The 20269-nt window shown below is 45.1% G+C and overlaps 1 protein-coding gene across 4 annotated transcripts in view; it reads left to right on the top strand.

The window, feature by feature from the left end:
- The window catches only part of STON1 (stonin 1), a 51796-nt gene that overhangs the window by 11494 nt on the left and 20033 nt on the right, over positions 1-20269 (top strand). Inside the window, exon 2 of one of the 4 annotated variants that reach the window (XM_082427726.1) lies at positions 17648-17762. The exons of the other annotated variants lie outside the window; for them this stretch is intronic. The gene's annotated coding sequence lies outside the window, so the exon portion shown is untranslated. The remainder of the gene's footprint in view (positions 1-17647; positions 17763-20269) is intronic. 4 annotated transcript variants of the gene reach the window in all.

Genomic DNA, 20269 nt, shown 5'->3' with positions numbered 1-20269 from the left:
AGGGTGGGGAATAGCAGTCAGGCTTTCCTAGGAACTGAGTGATAATCTGAGAATCTTCCAATTCCAAGAAGTCTCAGACCTGCCTAGATGAACATTTTTCCCTCATAAGGAATGAAATTATTTTAGGGTTTCCACCTCATCCTCCCTTCATTCGTCTTTGACTCTAAACTCCCAGTGAGAATGGCCCTATACCGCACCTGATGGGGTACCCGGCTTGCGACAGCCCCCTGCTTGTCGAGATGTGCCTCATCCCCACCCACACGTTCCCCTCTCCAGCCAGATGCTCCTACTTATCCACTCACACGTGCCCATCCGCATGCACACATAGGCTCTCACCAGCTCTGGGTGGAACCCGGCTGCAAAGTCCCCCGCTTGTGGCCTGCTTGCTGTTGGTCTGGCCGGAGGGGACACCTTTCCCAGATCCTCACAAGGGCACTGTGTGGGCCCCCGAACTGCATCGTGCCTACAGAGACCCGCAGAATCTCACCACCTGAGACAGGTGCTGGCTCTTTCCTTGGTTTCCTAGTCTGTCTGTGCTCTTCATCCTCTGTTCCTGTGGGGAGCTGGTTCCTTTAATCCCATCCCTCCTGGAACTTTTCTCTTTGTCCTATTTCTGACTTGTTGCCTTGCTCCGACCTGACTTATTCATGCTTCTGGGACCTGACCTTACTTTGTGTAGGGCTTGTCCATCCCCATCCCCTTTTGGTAGATGTGTCTCATGCAAGCAGCCATCGCTTATGGAGCAGCTGCTCTGTTTGAGGCTCCTGCACACCACGACTGGTGGTGATGCGACGGCCAACATCACTTTTCTGGTGCCACCACGTCACTGTGGAGAATGACGAAGGTGATGTGGTTCTGCACAGTTTTGCGGAAATTGCCCCAGGCCACGAGAGATGTACGGGAAAACAATCTCTTCTCTCTTCTAATATTTCAGCCTTTAAAACTACGTGTGTATAGGCAGGAACCATCAGGTTCAACCCTGGTTTCTTTCTTGGATTCCTGCCAGAGCTTCCTGTCTGGTTTCCCTGCCTCTGGCCTCACCCCTTCCACTCCATCCTCCCCTGTCAGAACTTTCTAAAATTCGTATCTGATCCTGTTTATTCTTTCTCTAAAATTCTTTCACTGCATCCTGTTGCCTTTAGGATAAAATCAAACTCCTCAGCATGCTACAGCAGGGCTTCTGCACCTTACTCACCTATCTGCCCATTTTGCCGTGTCACCTGCACAAACTCCTGGCCGCAGCCACGCCCACCTACCTGCAGCATCAGCTTCTCTGCCGCCTCCCTGGGTTTACACACACACTCGCCTCTCTCCACTCTGTTCTGCCTGATCAACTTATATCATCCTTCAAGATTCATCTCAGAAGCCCACTCTTCCTGAGGCCTTTTCAAACCACCAGTACCAGCAGCTTTATTCCTATCAAAATTATGGACATTACCACCATCTCTGGCACCGATCTTAATGAAGCATCTGGCTTAATTAAGTACTGCGATACCCTGCATTGGGCTTTATCACATTAACATAACATTTGAGAATTGTCCCTGCTAGACAGAGACTGCCCTGGGGTAAGAGACCGTGACTTTTTCACTTGCACCAGTGCACAGCACAGTGTTAAGGGCGCTCAGTTATCATATTGTTGAGTGAATGTGAGCGTGCATGAAAGACTTAACTAATTCACACACACACACACACACACACACACTGCGTGTGCACACACACAGCAGGATGTAGAGCCATATGGAAACTTACTTCAACTCTTACTGGGATATTTACAAAGCACATAGTAGGTGCTCAGTGAATATCTGTTGAGTCGAAGAAAGAGTGAATGCACATACACACAGACTATGGAAAATTTACTCCAAAATGTACCCTGAGCTGCAGTGTAGCCTCGCTTCCTCTCAACTGCAGTAGAGAGAATGTGGGACTGGAAAACCAGAGATTAGAGTTTATGTTCATCTTCTTGACTACGTTAGCTGTGTGCGTCACTTTACCTAGTTGGACCTCTGTTTCCTCATCTGTCAAATGAGTTGTTAGAAAAGATATTTAATGCTTATTGAACATTCTAGATTCAATATTTATCAGAAGGCTTAAAGTCAAATGACCAGCTGCTTTCCATTAAGTGGCATGAATTTGGGACTTATATTTTTTTGGCCTCATCATGGAGCATGTTCATGATAAGCCCTGGGAACCGGGCAGAGCAGCAAAACCGAGACCACGAGAGGGACCAGAGTTTGCCCTAACTATGGCAGAAGGCCAAGACCTAGTTATAAAGCAAACACAGAGCTAGGGGTTGTGGCCGGGATGGGATGCCCTGAGCAAGGCAGGGGCAGCCGTCAGCATCTGATGGCAGTCTGAGGTCTGAGCTGGCTGGAGATAACCAGGAAAGAAGCACTGACAGGGAATGGATAGCGTGCTTTCAGGGGTGTGCTGAAAACGTGCCCCTCGCTGGAGAGTCAGGAAAACCCAGTGTAAGTCATCAAGACCAGCTGTCTTAAGTTGTCTGAAGAATGAGTAGGTGAAAAAGTGTTTAGACTTAGCCTGTGTCCCTGCCAGAGCATGGATGGAAGCCAGGAGGAGGTTAATTTGGGGTTAATAGGAGGGAGAAGAGTTTCATTCTGTCCAAGTGGTAATGAGATGAACTCACTTATAAAGTAACGAGGTCTCCATTACTGCAAGAGTTTCCACAGCAGCTACATAATTCCTCAGCCGAGATGTGGTATTAAAGATTCCCCGTTTGTGAAGATCGGACTGGAGGATGTTTAAAGTTTTTCTTTTTCTGATTCTAAGAGAGGCTTTGCTTCTCATGTCTTCCCCAAATCTTGTTCAGGGAAACACTTCCGGATTTCATAGCCCTTCCTTCTGTGACGTGATCTCAGCACACCCCACTGTGATCAGCTTGTGACCAGCCTTTTTTGGGAACTCTTTGGTGTTTGAATGTCCTCCTTAAAGTGGGGCACCCTGAATGGGACCTCCTGTGCCAGGACGTGGCTTGGCCAGGGCCTCTCCAGGGACATTCCGCAATTATGACGGGTAGTGGACCTCTCAATTTCTCATCTACCTTCTCGCTCTGTGCTGAGCTGTAAGAGTGAACAGCAGCGAGCCTCGGCTTCTGGTGTGTCCTGCACCACCTCAGGTGATGCACAGACTTCATTTCCTTCCGCCTCAGAGGTGGATTTCAGAGGTCTCTGTGGTAAATCTGCTCATCTTGACACTGACTCTTAGGCTGGGGGGAAACTTTCTGTCCTGGGATCTTCCATGGCATTCCATTCCTACATTCTCAAGAGCCTCACATTTCACCCCAAATGCTTTCTCTCTCTGGTGTTTGTCTCTTTTCCCCTTTCTGTTTTCTTCTTCATTTCTTCTTTCCCGCTGAGGACTGTGACATTTCTACTTGCGCAATGTTTTTGTTTTCAAATTCTTTGCCCTCCTTGTGTCCTGGTGAATAAGAATGTGGGTGGCTTGTCAGCTCCATTGTGCATGTGAAGAAAAATGCCCAGACAAGTTAAGTGATGTGCTTAATTTACTGGCAGAGGCAAAGAGGCTGGAACGGGTTTCCTGACTTCCGTCCCAGCCTCTGTCCTGTCCCAGAGATCACGCTGCATGTGCTAATAGCACTGTAGTCACAAAGAGCATCAAGTATTTCTCTGTGTGTGTGCTCACTGTACCAAAAGAATTCACCCAGGGACCAATCCCAGGCTTTAGAGACTCAGTCTGTGAGCACACTGAAATAAACTAACAAGAATGACAAGAGCTAAAGAACTTATGGAGTGCTTCATATTTTTCAAAGAAACTTTCAGGTCTGTCGCCTTATGTGATGCTCCCCAAAGCCCCTTGAGGTGGAAGACCCCAGGTGAGCCTCATTTTGCAGGCCAAGGTCACAGGTAGAGTCCAGGCGTGAGGTGTGGGGAGGAGCCCCTGAGCAGACACCCTGGCTCCTGGTCCACAAATCTTCCATGTGTTTGTGCTTCTGGAAAATCAGGGCAAGGGGATGAGTTGTTTCCATCTGGTACCAAAGGCAGTGGAGACGCTGGGGGCAACCTAGGGTTCTGGGCTTGGCAGTTGGCCCAAGAAGTGGCCTCATGCTATGTTTGGAGGTGGGATCTGGGCCAGGGGGCTAGGGCAGGGGCAGAGGGTCAGGCCGTGGCCCTGGAGGTCAGGCCAACTCTATCTGAGTGGGTTGGGAGAATATAAGGCCAGGTGGGAGGAAATGTGCAGGTTGGGGTGTCGGTTGTTAAGATGTGGGGAAAGGGGTGGCTTTCTAGGATCTGGTAGATATGCTAGCTGGGGGTTCCAAAGTGTGAAGAGCGACCCGCTTGCACCAAATGTGAGTCTTGTTGCAATCTTGTGTTATTCGGCCATTTATTCAGCAGTATCAGCAAGCACCTACTGAACATAAGTAAATCTCTTACATAGTTAGGGCTTTTCTTATGAAGACCTCATATATGTGTGCGTTTGTATCTGTATCTGTATCTATAGCTATCTACATATCTCTCTAGATCTCATATATATTTATTCTTATTAATGCACATAAACAAACCATGGGGATACATAGTATTTTCCTCCATTCATGGATTAGGAAACTAAGGCCCAAACAGGGTAAATGGTTTGTCCAAATTCCTATAGTGACTTAGAAGCTGAGCCAAGTCCCAAATCCATGTTTTCTGAGTTGTTTTACTGGTACTTATAACTGCTTTCCACATGGTAGGCAGTTCCTAACCTTCAAGGTGTAAGTATGCTTTGAAGAGAAATAGAGAAAAACACCTTCGTGGTTATTACCCAGGGTTTCACTTTATCTTTAGAGGCTGGAAGACCTAAATGCAGAGTTGAAATGCAATCTGAGCCCTTCTTATTAAACCCTCAAATGGGCATTTGTAGAGGTGGCATTCACTTTTTAAGTCAACCAGGTACAAGTCCTCTTCTTCGATTTGGAGTTAATGTCTGTGCTCTGGCGCATCCTGACCTGTGTCGGGCTCCCTAGTTGAATGGCCAAATGGAGCAGTGCAGCAGGAAGAATGGACTGGTTTCCTTGGTGAAGTGGTTACGGGTGAGAGGGCTGGGGTCATCGTGCCACCAATCTGGGTCCTCCTGCAGTGAAGGAAGTTCGCTATCCCAAAGCTCCCAGGGCTGGAATATGCAACTCGGCTCACAGCTCAGGTCTCCTTCCCTACCCCCATGGCCTGTTCCATGACCATGGGCTGAGCCCCTCTAAGCCCTGCGCCTGCCCCTGTAAAGGGCACATGAAGTTCTACTGCCCTGAGCCCTGGGATTTGGGCCCAACAAGCTGAGCAAGGCTGACTCCAGATGGTGAAGCCCCTGCTAAGGCTGCCTAGGTCAGGTGGGTGCTTCGCTGGAGACTGAGCTTCCTGGGAAGCCTGGGCCTGGCCATGAATTTTCTTTCCCCTGTCAGAATGTTCTTCTGCCCCACCTCCCCACCCCTTTTCCTTTCCAGCCAGAAGCAGCTGTTCTCCTGTGCTTTCATTGGCACAGTTCTTGCCCTACGGGTAGCCTATAAGAAACTCTGGGATGAGTCAGAACCTGGCTTCAGCATCAGGTACATTCTTCACTCATTCACCGAACATTTATTGGACCTATCAGTCTGTGCCAGGGCAAGGCACCCAGCCCTGAATGAGATCCTGCCGGTCCCTGCCCTGGGCTTGCTCCAGCCTAGAATGGAGACCCCGGGAGATACCCAGCCCGCTGTGACAAGTGCTGTTGCGAGCTCCTGGCCAGTCACCTACTCTGGGGGGTTAGTGTCCTGGTGCTCTGTGTTTCCGTCACACTCTCCGGACCCCGACATCTACCTTGGGAGCCTTGCTCTGCTGCCCTAGAGCCGCATCGTCCTTGCTCCAATTGTCTACAGCTGCAGAAAAATCACTCCAAAGCGTAGAGGTTTTCATCGATGGATGAATGGATAAACAGAATTTGGTATACACATACAATGGAATATTTTTCAGCCCGAAAAAGGAAGGAAGTTCTGGCACATGCTTCAACATGGATAAACCTTGAAGGCATAATGCTAAGTGAAATAAGCCTTTTGTGACACGAGGACAAATGTATGATTCCACTTATATGAGGTACTTAGAGTCATCAGAGCCATAGAAGCGGAAAGTAGAATGGTGGTTGCCAGGGGCTGGGGTGGGGGGCATGGGAAAGTCGTGTTTAATGGGTACAGAGTTCCAGTTTGGGAAGATGAAAACATTCTGGAGATGGATGGTGGTTGCACAACAATGTCAGTGTACTTAATGTCACAGAACTGTACACTTAGAAATGGTTAAAAGGGTAAATTTTATGTTTATGTATATTTTACCACAAAAAAGTGTAGAGGCTTAAAACCACAATTTAGTATTCTCTCTCCTGGTTTGTGGGTTGCCTGGGCTCAGCTGGGTGGTTTTTGGTTTGGGTCTGTCATGTTGTTGTGGTCAGATGGTGATGGGGGCTGGAATCACTGAAAGCCCAGGGGGCTGGATGTCCAAGATGGCGCCTCAGTGTGGCACCTCCATGGCCTGGGCGTCTTATGTGGTGGCTCAGGGCTCCAACAAGCAGGAAATGGCAGCTTCTGGGTCAGCTCAGGCCCAGCGTTGTCACAATGTCACTTCTGCCACATTGTATTGGTTAGAGGAGCAAAAGGCCCACCCTGATTCAAGGGGAGGGGAAAGAGAGCCCCCTCTCAGTGGGGGAGGGACGAGGTGACCTTTCAGAAGGGCATTAGATGGGCGATCTTGCTGTGGCCATCTTTGGAAAACTTCCAGCCTGGGCATGGTTGCAGGAGTCCTAAGGTATTTAGGTAGGAAGGGGTCTTCAGGGAGGCACATACTTCTCTGCAGACTCCTGTTTAGGAGAATTCATCTTCATAAATTGCTGGAGTCTGAAGGGCCCTTGAAACCGCTTGCTAGCAGGGACTTGTTTTAAATTACAGAGCAGAGAGAAGCAGAGCTGGAACCAAACCTCCCAAACACTGGCCCCCTGGCTCCCAGGCTGGGCAAGCAGCTGTGGGGACCGTGAGCAGTAGTACAGAGATCTGGTGGAGCGATGGGTGTGGCGGGAGAGCGGAGCCCTGGGTGGCGTCCATTGGAGACCCAACGTCTTAGAGGCCGGTGAGCCCCTTGCTGTGCTGGCTGGTTCTCGCAGGAGCACATGGGCCTCGCCGGGCAGGGCTATGCGGAGGCACCTGGGGTGCTTTGTGAGGATGCTGGAAGTTACTCATTTACATGAAGACTCTGAGTCAGGATGAAGGATGTCACTCTGCTATAGGCTCAAGTGCCCAGGTTGAGACTTAGAGACCCCTAAGTTTAAATATAAGCCAACACCCATGGCTGAGAGTGTCATGTGGCAATTCCATTCATTCATATCCACTTACACATTTCTGATCAGACTTTGCTCTCAGTGCAAAATTCTTTGTAAAGCCTTTAATGGCCTTCGAACTGTGATAAAATTAACAAATATTTTGCACACACTCCCTTTGGACTTAGAGACACAAGTATTAGTTTTGTGTGTGATATCTGCATTTGAGACTAAGAGCCCAAGTAAATGTTGATCTATACTTGGTTTGTAAATAGGACCTTACTAAATGATTTTTAAAAATCTTTCCCTATTCTTGGAATTGCTCAAGTTTTGCGTATTTATACACACGTACATTCATGGAATTCCCGACAGTGGTGAGAATCGAAACAAGCATGCTGTGCCCTCTGTAAGTCAGTGCTTCCTGCCTCTGTATTCCCACTGATGTGGACATTGCCAGGTGAGCTTGATGGTCAGCAGTAGCCTTGGACTAGCCATGGATAAACCAAAATGCATTTGATTTGGAGAATGCAAACAGCCCTGATCACCTCTGAGGTCATCTCCGTGGCTTGTGGCCCAGTTTGGGCAGCCAGAGAGGAGACCTGCCACAGCGATGTTCAGGGTGTGTGTGACTGGATTTTGTGTCTGCGTAGTGGAGTGAATGCAATCAGACTGGAGAAATTCCCTTATGCTGGTGTCAACTGGCATGTGATGCAAATGTACAGACACATGGGCAGAGGGTATGATCACTGTTGCCTGATCTGCTGCCCCTTGTCTCTGCCCAAGCAGATGCCCCCTCCTCAGGAATTCTCTTGCCCTTGAGCCGGGACTTTCCTCTCCAAACCTCCCTTTGCACATTAGTGCAGGAGAGTGGGCACATTCTGCCTGTCATTTGTGGCTTTCTCTGGTCTTTCCTTCTAGGTTATAAGTACCTTAGTGTTGTTGAACACAAGTTCCTGTGCCCAACACACAGTGAAGCCAAACAAACCAAAACATTGGAGTTTGGAGGGGAGAAAGGTTTATTGCAAGGGCCATACAAGGAGAACGGGGCAGCTCATGCTCAAAAGACCTGAACTCCCCGATGGTTTCAGGAAAACATTTTTAAAGGCGAGGTGAGGGAAGGGAATCACAGGGTGTGTGATCAGCTCCTAAACAGTTCTCTCTTTGGTTGTTGGTGAAGTAACAGGACAGTGTCATAGGGGTTAACATTATCAATCCTCAAGCTCTAGTAGGTCTGGGGACTATGTGCTCATGGTCATTAAGCAGTTAACTTCTTCCATTTGGTGAGGGTTTTAGCAACTGTAAAACAACTCAGGAAATGTGCATTAGATACAGTTATCTAGGTACTTCAGGGAGGAACTAGAGATTCTGTGACTGCCATATGACTGATTTACTGTTTAAATTGTTACCAGTTCTTCTGGCCCAACTGCAACTTTTGTCACTACCTGTTCACATCCTTTCAATCATTAATTATTGAACCAGGTTTCTGTGACTCTAGGGAGGCCTGGGATACTACAGCTTTTATACAAACAAGAGGCAGGCAGAGGACATGGCAGGAGGGGTCGGTTGCAGGAAGGCCCCGTAGGTTACATTAGGAGCAGGAATCCATAGTAATAACAGCCTCTACTTATGATCTCCCCCACGCACCTACCGTTTTATAGATGCACATACTTAGTTTGTTCTGGCTGCCATAACAGGACAGTACACTACACACTGGGTGGCTTCAACAACAGAAGTGTATTTCTTACAGTTCTGGAGGCTGGAAGTCCAAGATCAAGGTGTCGGCAGGTTGGGTTTCCTCTGAGGCCTTTCACCTTGGCTTGTGGACAGCTGCCTTCTCTCTGTGTCCTCATATGGCTTTTTCTTTGTGTGTTCGAGTCCCTGATGTCTGTGTGTCCTGATCGCTTGCTGTAAGGACACCATTCGCATTGCCTCAGGGCTTACCCCAATGGCCTCACTTTAACTTAATTACCTCTGTAAAAACCGTGTCTCCAAATACAGTCACATCGGGAGGTACTGGGGGTTAGGGATGACTTTGGGGGGGGATATAGTTCAGCCCCGAACAAATCCTCAAAGTTAACTATTATCATCCCTGTTTCAAGCCTGGGGAAACTGAGGCTCAGGGAGTTAAAGTAACTTGCCCCAGGTCACACAGGTAGTCAGTGGCAGGACTGGGATTCACAGTCTAAACCCTTCTTTCCCCACCAGACGACCAGTGACTCAGGTCTTAATCTGTGGTCTGCAGTGTGCTCCACCCAGGACCCAGCACTCAGAAGGCATAGTAACTTATTCACTGAATGAATGAGCAGGGTGTGTGGGACAAGAATTTGTACCAGAATGTTTGGCAGACGTTCCCCAAAGTCCAGCATCCAAGGGTCGAGATCCTGCATCTCTTTTGGCAGATGATGGTCCTTAACTTCTCATACATGCTATTCCGATCTGAACGCAGTGCGATTAGTGTGTGGGAAGGAATCACATTTTAAAGCGTTAAATAGCCTTTCTGGGCCATTTAGCTACTGCCTCCTCTCAAAACACTAAAAGCAATTACATGGTAATTAAGAAAAATTACTTGACCAATTTTCATAGCAAAGTGGTTGACTTTGGTTTTCCCCCCACTAAATATTGAAGTCCAGAGAGAGACTCTCTTTATAGTTCTTTAAACTACCAGGACTTTCTGCTTATCTTCAGGAGGTCCCGTGGGCCTGGGGCGGTGGGGGGAGAGAAAAAGGAGGAGATTTGTATATTTAAGATGTGGGATCTGAGCCAACCCCCCTGCAGCTACAGCTAACTATATCCCACATCTTTTTCATGGTTTCCTTTGAGAACTCAGAATCCAAATCCAGGAGCTGCCATCTAATAACCACAGGGCCTCCCACCCAGCCCTGCCCTGGGGGCCCCTATGGAGATCATGCCCTCGCTCCTGAGCCTTGCTCTTCCCACCGAGGAACCCACGGGATATAAATACCAGAAGGCAGCCCTGAAAGCGGGCTTTATTTGCGCAGGCCCTTGCCTGCGCGCTGTCCCTGGCCCCGGGTGGGCTGGATTTTTCAGAGAGTGGGAGGCCCTGGGGCCCTTTTGTGCTCCAGAGACCAGGAGGTAGGTAAGGTATGAAGAGGCGGGCAGTTATAAGGCTGCCAGAAATCAGTCCATCCAGGAAACAACACAGCCCCAGAGCTGCAGAAACCCAGGAACTGGAGGGGCGGGGTGGGGGAGGTGGCCAAGATATAGCCCAGACTCTGCCCATGGACCCCCAGGATCCGCGCTCCCTTTGCTTCCAGACTGGCCTCACTCCCACCCCTGTCACCGTTGACCTAATCACCAAACCTGAAGGTCGTCTGTCCCGTCTCTATTTTCCTGCCCCTTGCAGCTCTTCAAGGTCCCATGAGGACACGCTTTCTGCCTTTTGGGTCCCTGCACCTCCTGCTTTTACCTTGGCCTCTTGGGCGTGTCTTCCTTTCTCCTTTTCTTTTCCTCCTCCTGTAAAGCGACCCAGTCCTCAGCTTTGGGCACCCTGTGGCCTCTCCCTTTCTCTCCTGCGTTCAACTCTCACTTACCCAAAAAAGACCCCCAATTCTACATGTACTGCCGCCTGTTTTCTCTCCAGGTACCATCCTGTGCTTCAGGCTCCTTGCTGGGTGTTTCCACTTGGATGTACTTCAGACTTGACCGACGTGTGTAAACGCGGCTCCTCTTCCTGCCTCTCCTATGTCTCTACTTTTCTAAGTGCCAGACTTCCCCTTCCCCGTGTTTTCTAGATCACATTTGGTGTCCGAGTCCTGTCAAGTCTTCTTTTAAAATATTCCTTTATTTCCCTCTCTCCTATTCTTTTTTTGTTTTTTTTTTGAGTTAGATCTATATTTATCAAACTGGAGGGATATCCGTAATATATTATTAAGCAGATATTTTAAAAAGCAAGCATCATGTATAGTATGATCCTAAAGCAAAACTTCCATATGTGTACATATATTTGTTTGTATTTATATGAACATGGAAACAGTGTGGAAAAACGTACTGTGCTTTTAACAGAATTACCATAGTGGGATGAAAACAAACGGAAAAGGATTAACTTTATGCATTTTAGGATTGTTTCATTTGTTGAAATGAAACAAATGTATAACTTCTGTTTATATTTTTTCTTTTCCATTATAGTTTATTACAAGGTATTGAATGTAGTTCCCTGTGCTATACAGTACAACCTTGTTGTTTATCTATTTTATAATAGTAGTTTGTATCTGCTAATCCCAAACTCCGAATTTATCCCTTTCCCTCCCCCCTTTCCCCTTTGGTAAACATAAGTTTGTTTTCTATGTACGTCTATTTCTGTTTTGTAAATAAGTTCATTTGTATCATTTTTTTAGATTCCACATACAAGTGATAACATTGGATATTTGTCTGACTTACTTCACTTAGTATGATAATCTCTAGGTCCATCCATGTGGCTGCAAATGGCATTATTTCATTCTTTTTTATGGCTGAGTAGTATTCCATTGTGTATGTATACCACATCTTCTTTATCCATTCATCTGTTGATGGACACTTAGGTTGCTTGCATGTCTTGGCTATTGTGAATCCCTCTCTGCTATTCTGATTCCTGCTCTGGTAGACAGTGTGATGTAGTGGAAAGAGCAGGAGATTTGCGGACCGACACAGGGTTCGATTCTGACCATTTTCTGGTTGTGCAACTTCAGGCAAATCGCCAAATTAAAGCTTCCTATTCACCGTGCACAAAGTAGACACATGCAGGGGGATGGACACCCGCTCACCACACTCAGCTCACTGATCTCAGTATAGGGCAGGATTTCTCAGCCTGGGCACTACTGATACGTTGGGCTGGATAATTCTTTGCTGTGGGGCCATCCTGTGCAATATAGGATCCATTCAGCAGCATCTACTCAACTAGATGACAGTAGCACCTGCCCACCGCTAGTTGTAATGACCAAAAATGTCTCCAGACTCTGCCACACGTGCGCTGGGAAATTAAATCGCTCGAGAACCACTCGTATGGAGTGATGCTGAGTCTTGGGTTGTGGGTCCCAGGTTTTCAGGTTTTAAGTTTATAGCCACCAGCCACATGTAGGAAGGGAACCAGCAAGGATAATATTGGAAGGCACGGATAGGTTTTGCTGTGGTTTAATATTTTACACATGGTATTTCCTGTCACAGAGGTGAACTAAATGCCACATGTGTTTGCGATGAAATATTATGGGCTGCAGAACGTATGTATTAATAATACATGCAGTACATGCAGTGGGCACCTCTCCTACGACTTAGGTTGAGAGTGTGCTCTGCAAGGGCTTTCCCTCCACTTAGGGTTTTGCGTTGTCTGTTTCAAATTTTCAGTTTCCCCTTTAAAGGGAAAAATTCTAGAGGAATATTTTAAATACTTTCATAGCAAACCTTTAAGAAAATTCTTCAAGGATGCATTTTGCACACTGGGCTATCCCTGACTTTGGCTTTGTTTCTGGGATATCTCAATATATCCCGGAATGCAAAGAGGGTATTACAGACTCCCAACCACACAAAATGAGAGGGAGGTTGTTTTTTTCAAACGCAGCTCCAGCCTGGTTCCAGTATTGCAGTTGAGGAGTCAGGCATTGGGGAGAGTCAGAGAATTCCTTCTTTGGGAGGCAGTCAATGAAACCACACAGAAACTGACATGAAGACATTCTTTCTCTAGATTATGCAGCGTTGCTGTAGAGCAATAAAGTCACAGGCATAAAGGACTAAATTCAGCCCTCTGGAGAGGCGAGGGCGTTGCTCAGGGTCCAGATGTGTTCATGGAGCTTGAGTAGGAGTCAGCCCGACAGTGACAGTTCGGGCGGGGCTGAGAGCTAGAAGCTGCTGCTAGGTGTCGGTGGTGCTTCCCTGAGCTCTGCTGGATACCTCTTCAGCATCAGTCCTCCCCCAGCGCCTGGCAGAGACAGAGAAGCAAGAGCCTAGAGGTCATCCTAGAGGGTGGGGGTCTCCACAGATGACTCACTGAAGTGGGGACAGAGTCTGCAGCTGCAGACCACCTGGAATGCTGATTTAACAACCAAATGCCTCTAATCTGATTTTGTTTGACGATCTACAGGGAAAGGTAGAACTTCATATCTACACTTTGTTTGCATGGTTTCTCCAGAAAAGCAAAGGAAAACTGCCAAGAACAGCAGAAGTAGACACTGGAGAATAGAGACAGGAGGGGGATGGCATGGGAGGAAGGACGGATGCAGGGGGTTACGCAGAGTTTGGGGACTTAGACAGTATACCAAGATGGTCACCAGAAGGGAGGGTGGACCTAAATGTATGTGTTGGGCAGCAAGTCTGAATAATTGTTCATCACTAAGGGTGGGATGGCCAGTTGATGCAGTCGAAAAGGGATGGGAAGTAGGGCAGGCTGAGATGTGAAAGCTACTCTCGGAATTGACCCAAATTGCTCCTGAGTTGTTGTTCTTGAGAACAACTGTCTCAGAGTTTGTCTTACCCACAGCCTGATGTCCCAAGGCAGACACTTGGGCTGGGCTTTGTGGAGAAACAGGCTCTTCTCAGTTGAGAAGAGCATCCTTCAGTTTAGAGAGTTCCTGGCTCCAGGAAGTGGTGGCTCTTGCCCTGGAGCTTTCCCCTTAGTGAAAGGTGGCATGGTGACACCGGCAAGTCCTTGGATCTGTCGGTACCTCTGGGGTGGTGGATGCTGTCAGTCATAGACTTTGGGATCAGACAGACCAGGTCATAGTCCAGGTCTGCCTCTTACTGGCTGGGTGACTTTAGGCAAGTAGATAAACCTCTCTGAGCCTTATTTTCCTTTTCTAAACAAATGATAATAATATATAATTTTATATTATATCATATTATTATATCAACCCCTCATAGGGTTGTAAGGATTAAATGAGATTATGCACATACAGTCCTTAGCAGACCGGGAGCACCTAGTACTTGATAAATGTTTGTTGTTGTGTCAGGTTAACACAACAACAAACTCTAAATTCAGTGATTCTTTGCACTGGGGAGGGCAGTACAGAGATTTACTTAATGGAAAACTGAAAAGACCGTTTAAAATTATGCAATCAAAAACTTATTGAGGTGCATATTTATGTCAGACATTTGCAGGCAATGTGGGAAATGCCCTAATGGATGAGGCATGACCCCTCCTTCCGACTCTCAAAGAATATATGAATTTTTCCTACAATAACTTGAAAACTTGTATCCCCAAAATTCTTTTTGGTGAGGTCATTTTTCCATACCCGTGCTCCTTATTCATAAGGCTTATTGTAAATAATTTGCAATATTATTAATAATATTTAAGGTATTTCTATTGGTGAAAGGTTTACTTTTTAAAATAATTTGAATAAATTTATGACAATCTCCATAATACCTTTATAAGAATTCCAGTATGATTTATTTTTTTAATTGAAGTGTAGTTGATTTACAATATTGTGGTAGTTTCAGGTGTATAGCAAAGTAATTCATTTATACATATGTATGTATATATCTATATATATTTTGTCGATTCTTTTCCATTATGGTTTATTACAAAATATTGAATATAGTTCCCTGTGCTGTACAGTAAATCCTTGTTGTGCATCTACTTTATATGTGTTAGTGTCCGTCTGTTAATCCCATGCTCCCAATTTATCCTTTCCCCACCCCTCCCCTTTGGTAACCATAAGTTTGTTTTCTATGTCTGTGAGTCTGTTTCTGTTTTACAAATAAGTTCATTTGTACTACTTTTTTAGATATGTGGTATCATATAATACTTGTCTTTCTCCTGGTGTGATTTCTTCAGTGGAAGAAGGGGGTCAGGTGCAGGAATTGTGTGTAAGTACAGCCTTTCTCACGTTTGTCGTGACCTGGGGCCCTCCTTTGCTGACCCAACACTTAGAATGGTGGTGGTAATTAATTATTTTAGGGCTTCCCTAAATATTTTGAGAGGTTGTTAAATGCTTCTGAATGCCACTGTCCCAGGTGTTGAGGTGAAAGGTTGAAAAACCACTGTCTACCTACAACCTTGTTATTCCCAGTGTAAGCATGTGCATTGACTTTTAATTTGTTCTTAAGTTTACTGGACCCTGGTGCTGCTTTGAAAATAGGCAGCTGAAAAGAATGTCTGATAGTCTTAAGGGGAAGCAAACACGCTCCCCTAGAAACCTTCAAACCTCAGAGATTGACTTCTAGAAATTTCCACCATAATACATTTTACTTTTCTCTCTGTGCCTCATTTGGAGTCTTGGTGTCTTGCCTTGTCTGTGAAGTTTGTCTGGAATTGTCTTCTAGGAGTTTCAGGATAATCCAGATTGACTGAAAACAGACCTCTGAAAGGATTGGGGTATGTAAGGTAGGATGGAATCCACAGCTGAGGAGAAAGCCAGGGAGTTGAACCAGGGGAATCTTTGCTTCAGAGGAAGGCAGCTGGGGACTTGGTCCCAGGAGTCCTGGGTTCCCAGCTCTCCACTAACCGGATCCAGACTTTGGAGATGGCATTCCAAGGCTCTCGTCGCATCTGGATTGTTGTAAAGTTTAAATGAGATGTTGCCTTGAAAGGGCTCTGGAATGGTAGAATTCAGGGCCCTCTGGGAGGCATAGATTTAAATCCTATTCCATTTGCAATGCAGAATAAAAAAATACTGAGGTTAAATAGGTGTTATTGCTTGAATACTTTTGGATTCCAGTGTCCTGAAGTAGATGGCGTGAAGTTGCAGATGATTAAAAGAAGACACATTCTAGATCCCTTGACTCTGAGCTTTCTCATCCCTCCCTGAGACCCAGTGGGCCTTGGACAGACCAATGCTCTGGACAGGATGTGGCCCCCCCTTTCCCTGCTTGGGGTGGGGATGGGTCAGGAGGGAAGGAAAGTGCTGGTTGGAATTGATTCTAGTTGTTGACTTTGGGAGAACGGCTTGGGATTGTGGGTTCTTTGAGACTAAAAGAGAAAGATGAGGTCATATAGAGAGGGAAGGGGCAAAAGAGGTAAGAGAGAAATGGAAATACGTGTATAAAGATTGATAAGGAAGGGCACAAGAGGGGTACAGAAGAGGAGAAAGAGGAGCACAGTGGGAAGCAAACCTGTCCCTGACCACAGAGAGCTGGACTCTTAGCCGCTCACCTCAGAGCAACATCTAAGTGCTGCCTTTTCAACAAGGACAAAGGTTTGGGTTCCTATTGGGCACAATTCTGTTTGGTTGAATTAAACTTACGTTATATTTGCTGAGTGCCTCCCTGTGGAAGAGTCTTACACAGGGCAAAGAGTGCGCTTTGCATAGATTTTGCCTTCAAGGTAGGAGATTTTTTTGCAAGGTGTGCTTTTAAAAAGTTCAAAGGTCACTTAAAAAGTAGTGAGATTGATTTCTTTATTTGGCTTATGGAAGTCACTTTTTTTCTCATAATAAGCAAAAACTCTGAAGAAACCAGTATCACTTCCAAATTTTGAAGCTCCCAATGGAAAATGGATGAAGTGAAATGTTTGGTGTAGATCAGAATAGAATTCAGTCTGAAGCTGAATTATTTCTTCTCTTGGTCTTCTCTTTTTCTTTCTTTTTATAAACCCAACTAAAGCAAATATTTACACAATCTCTCACCCTATACAAAGAATTATTTTGGCTGGATTCCTTCTGAAGATGGTGGGATGGGATGGATCAAGAATATTGTTCCTGATTTCCTGCCTCTGCACCTCCTGGCTGTGTCCCATGGAAACACTGCCCTTCCTGCTTCGAAGGGAAAGTCCTTTATATCAACTCTAGCCCAAGAGCAGTGACAGTGAAATGCCCTCCAGAGAGAGCCAGCTGGCCTGGGCTACTGCTCCACTGTGTGTTTTTGTGCCCTCAGGAATGTGTGGATTTAGCAAATGACAGCACTGAGCATGCCCGGTCCCCAGTGGAGCCCCAGGCCCTCTCTCTCTTTGTGTTGGCTCTTTTCCAAGCTTGAATGACTGCATTGGTTGAGCCTTCATTATCCACAAGGGGAGGTGAGCAAGCGGGTCAGAGGGAGAAAAATATGCCTTTCTCATGGGCTTTATTCCAACAGATTTTGAATTTTCACATCAGTAGATCTCATGGAGTTTTACTTTCTGTCAGTTTGGTTAAAAACACCAGTGGTAACACAATTTCTGCTTTGGAAAAAAAATCCAGTTGGATGTCAACCACAATAGAATTATTTTAGAGTTGGAAATGACCTCAGAGATTATTCTACTCTAATCAGTGAACGTCCGGAGGGGCTTAGCACGCAGCTTGTAAGTGGCAGAGCAGTGACCAGCATTCGGGTACCCAGCCCCTAGGTCAGTGCTGGGGCCTGTACAGCTCATTGCCTCTGATATCATTAGAATACTTTCAATAATATATGTTGTACTAAATCAGGATGAAGTGACCTGTGTTCAAAATCTGGTTTTTTCCTAGCCTAGGTATATACCCAAGAGAAATGATCACACTGAGGCTTCTACACAAATGCTCATAGCAGGAATATTCATAATGGCCAAAAAATAGAAGAAAACCAAATGTCCCTCAACCGATGAGTGGGTAAGCAAAACGTGAGATACTCTCACGATGAAATATTACTCAGCCACAAAGAGGAATGAAGTTCTGATACATGCCACAACATGGATGAACTTTGAAAACATTATGCTGAGTGAAAGAAGCCAGGCACAAAAGGCCATATGTTGTAGATTCTATTTAAATGAAATGCCCAGACTAGGCAAATTCATAGGAAAAGAAAGGAGATTGTCAGGGCCTGGGGGAGGAGGAAAATGGGAAGTGACTGCTAATAGGTACAAAGTTTATTTTTAAATTGATAAGAATGTTTTGGAATTAGATAGTAGTGATGGTTGCACAACTCTGAATATCACTGAATGAAACATCAGTGAATTGTCATTTTATGTATGTGAATTTTTCAATTTATTTATTTATTTATTTATTTATTTATTTATTTATTTTGGCTGCACTGGGTCTTAGTTGCAGCACTCGGGATCTTCATTGTGGCATGCAGGATCTTTAGTTGCGGCATGCGAACTCTTAGTTGCGGCTTGCATGCAGGATCTAGTTCCCCGACCAGGAATTGAACCCGAGCCCGCTGCATTGGGAGCATGGAGTCTTACCCACTGGACCACTAGGGAAGTCCCTATATATGTGAATTATATATCAATAAACCTATTATAAAAAAAAAAAATCCTAGTTCTGCCTCTTACCAGTTGGGTGACTTTAGGTAATGACTCTAAACCCAAGTAATCTCAGCTATGAAATGGGAATAATGATATATACCTCCCAGGGTTGTTTTGATAAGTGAGATCATGAATATGAAAATGCTTCTAAACTGTAAACCTTTGGGGCTGTCAATGGGTTATAAGTTCATTATAAATTGGGTTTTTATCTTCTCTTCCTGTATTTTTCTATAGCACTAACAAGGTCTAACAATATAATAGTCATTCAAATAAAGACTTTTTGAATTGACTCAAAAACACTGCAATTTAAAAAAAAATTTTATAAATTGGGATATAGTTGTTTTACAATGTTGTGTTAGTTTCTACTGTACAGAGAAGTGGAGTTCCCTGTGCTATACAGCAGGCTGTCAGTTATCTATTTTATACATATTAGTGTATATATATCAATCCCAACCTCCCAATTCATCCCACTCCTCCTTCCCTCCTTGGTGTCCCTACATTTGTTCTCTACGTCTGTCTGTCTATTTCTGCCTTGCAAACCAGTTCATCTGTATCACTTTTCTAGATTCCACATATATGTGTTAATATACGATATTTGTTTTTCTCTTTCTGACTTATTTCACTCTGTATGACAGTCTCTAGGTCCATCCACGTCTCTACAAATGACCCAGTTTCGTTCCTTTTTATGGCTGAGTAATATTCCATTGTATATACGTACCACATCTTCTTTATCCATTCGTCTGTCGATGGGCATTTAGGTTGCTTCCATGACCTGGCTATTGTAAATAGTGCTGCAATGAACATTGGGGTGCATGTGTCTTTTTTGAATTATGGTTTTCTCTGGGTATATGCCCAGTAGTGGGATTGATGGGTCATATGGTAATTCTATTTTTAGTTTTTTAAGGAACCTCCATATTGTTCTCCATAGTGGCTGTATCAATTTACATAACCACCAACAGTGCAAGAGGGTTCCCTTTTCTCCACACCCTCTCCAGCATTTGTTTTTTGTAGATTTTCTGATGATGCCCATTCTAACTGGTGTGAGGTGATACCTCATTGTAGTTTTGATTTGCATTTCTCTGATAATTAGTGATGTTGAGCAGCTTTTCATGTGCTTCTTGGTCATCTGTATGTCTTCATTGGAGAAATGTCTATTTAGGTCTTCTGCCCATTTTTTGATTGCATTGTTTCTGTAATATTGAGTTGCATGAGCTGTTTATATATTTTGTAGAGTAATCCTTTGTCCATTGATTCGTTTGCAGATATTTTCTCCCATTCTGAGGGTTGTCTTTTTGTCTTGTTTACAGTTTCCTTTGCTGTGCAAAAGCTTTGAAGTTTCATTAGGTCCCATTTGTTTATTTTTGTTTTTATTTCCATTACTCTAGGAGGTGGGTCAAAAAAGATCTTGCTTTGATTTATGTCAAAGAGTGTTCTTCCTATGTTTTCCTCTAAGAGTTTTATAGTGTCTGGTCTTACATTTAGGTCTCTAATCCATTTTGAGTTTATTTTTGTGTATGGTGTTCAGGAGTGTTCTAATTTCATTTTTTCTCATGTAGCTGTCCAGTTTTCCCAGCACCACTTATTGAAGAGACTGTCTTTTCTTCATTGTATATCCTTGCCTCCTTTGTCATAGATTAGTTGACCATAGGTGTGTGGATTGATCTCTGGGCTTTCTATCCTGTTCCATTGATCTATATTTCTGTTTTTGTGCCAGTACCATATTGTTTTGATTACTGTAGCTTTGTAGTACAGTGTGAAGTAAGGCAGTCTGATTCTTCCAGCTCGTTTTTTTCCCTCAGGATTTCTTTGGCTATTCGGGGTCTTTGGTGTTTCCATACAAATTGTGCAATTTTTTGTTCTAGTTCTGTG

The sequence above is a fragment of the Balaenoptera physalus genome (genome assembly GCF_965194825.1).
Source record: "Balaenoptera physalus genome assembly, chromosome: 15".
In the NCBI taxonomy this organism is placed as follows: Eukaryota; Metazoa; Chordata; class Mammalia; order Artiodactyla; family Balaenopteridae; genus Balaenoptera; species Balaenoptera physalus.
This window is presented reverse-complemented; position numbering and strand designations above follow the sequence as displayed.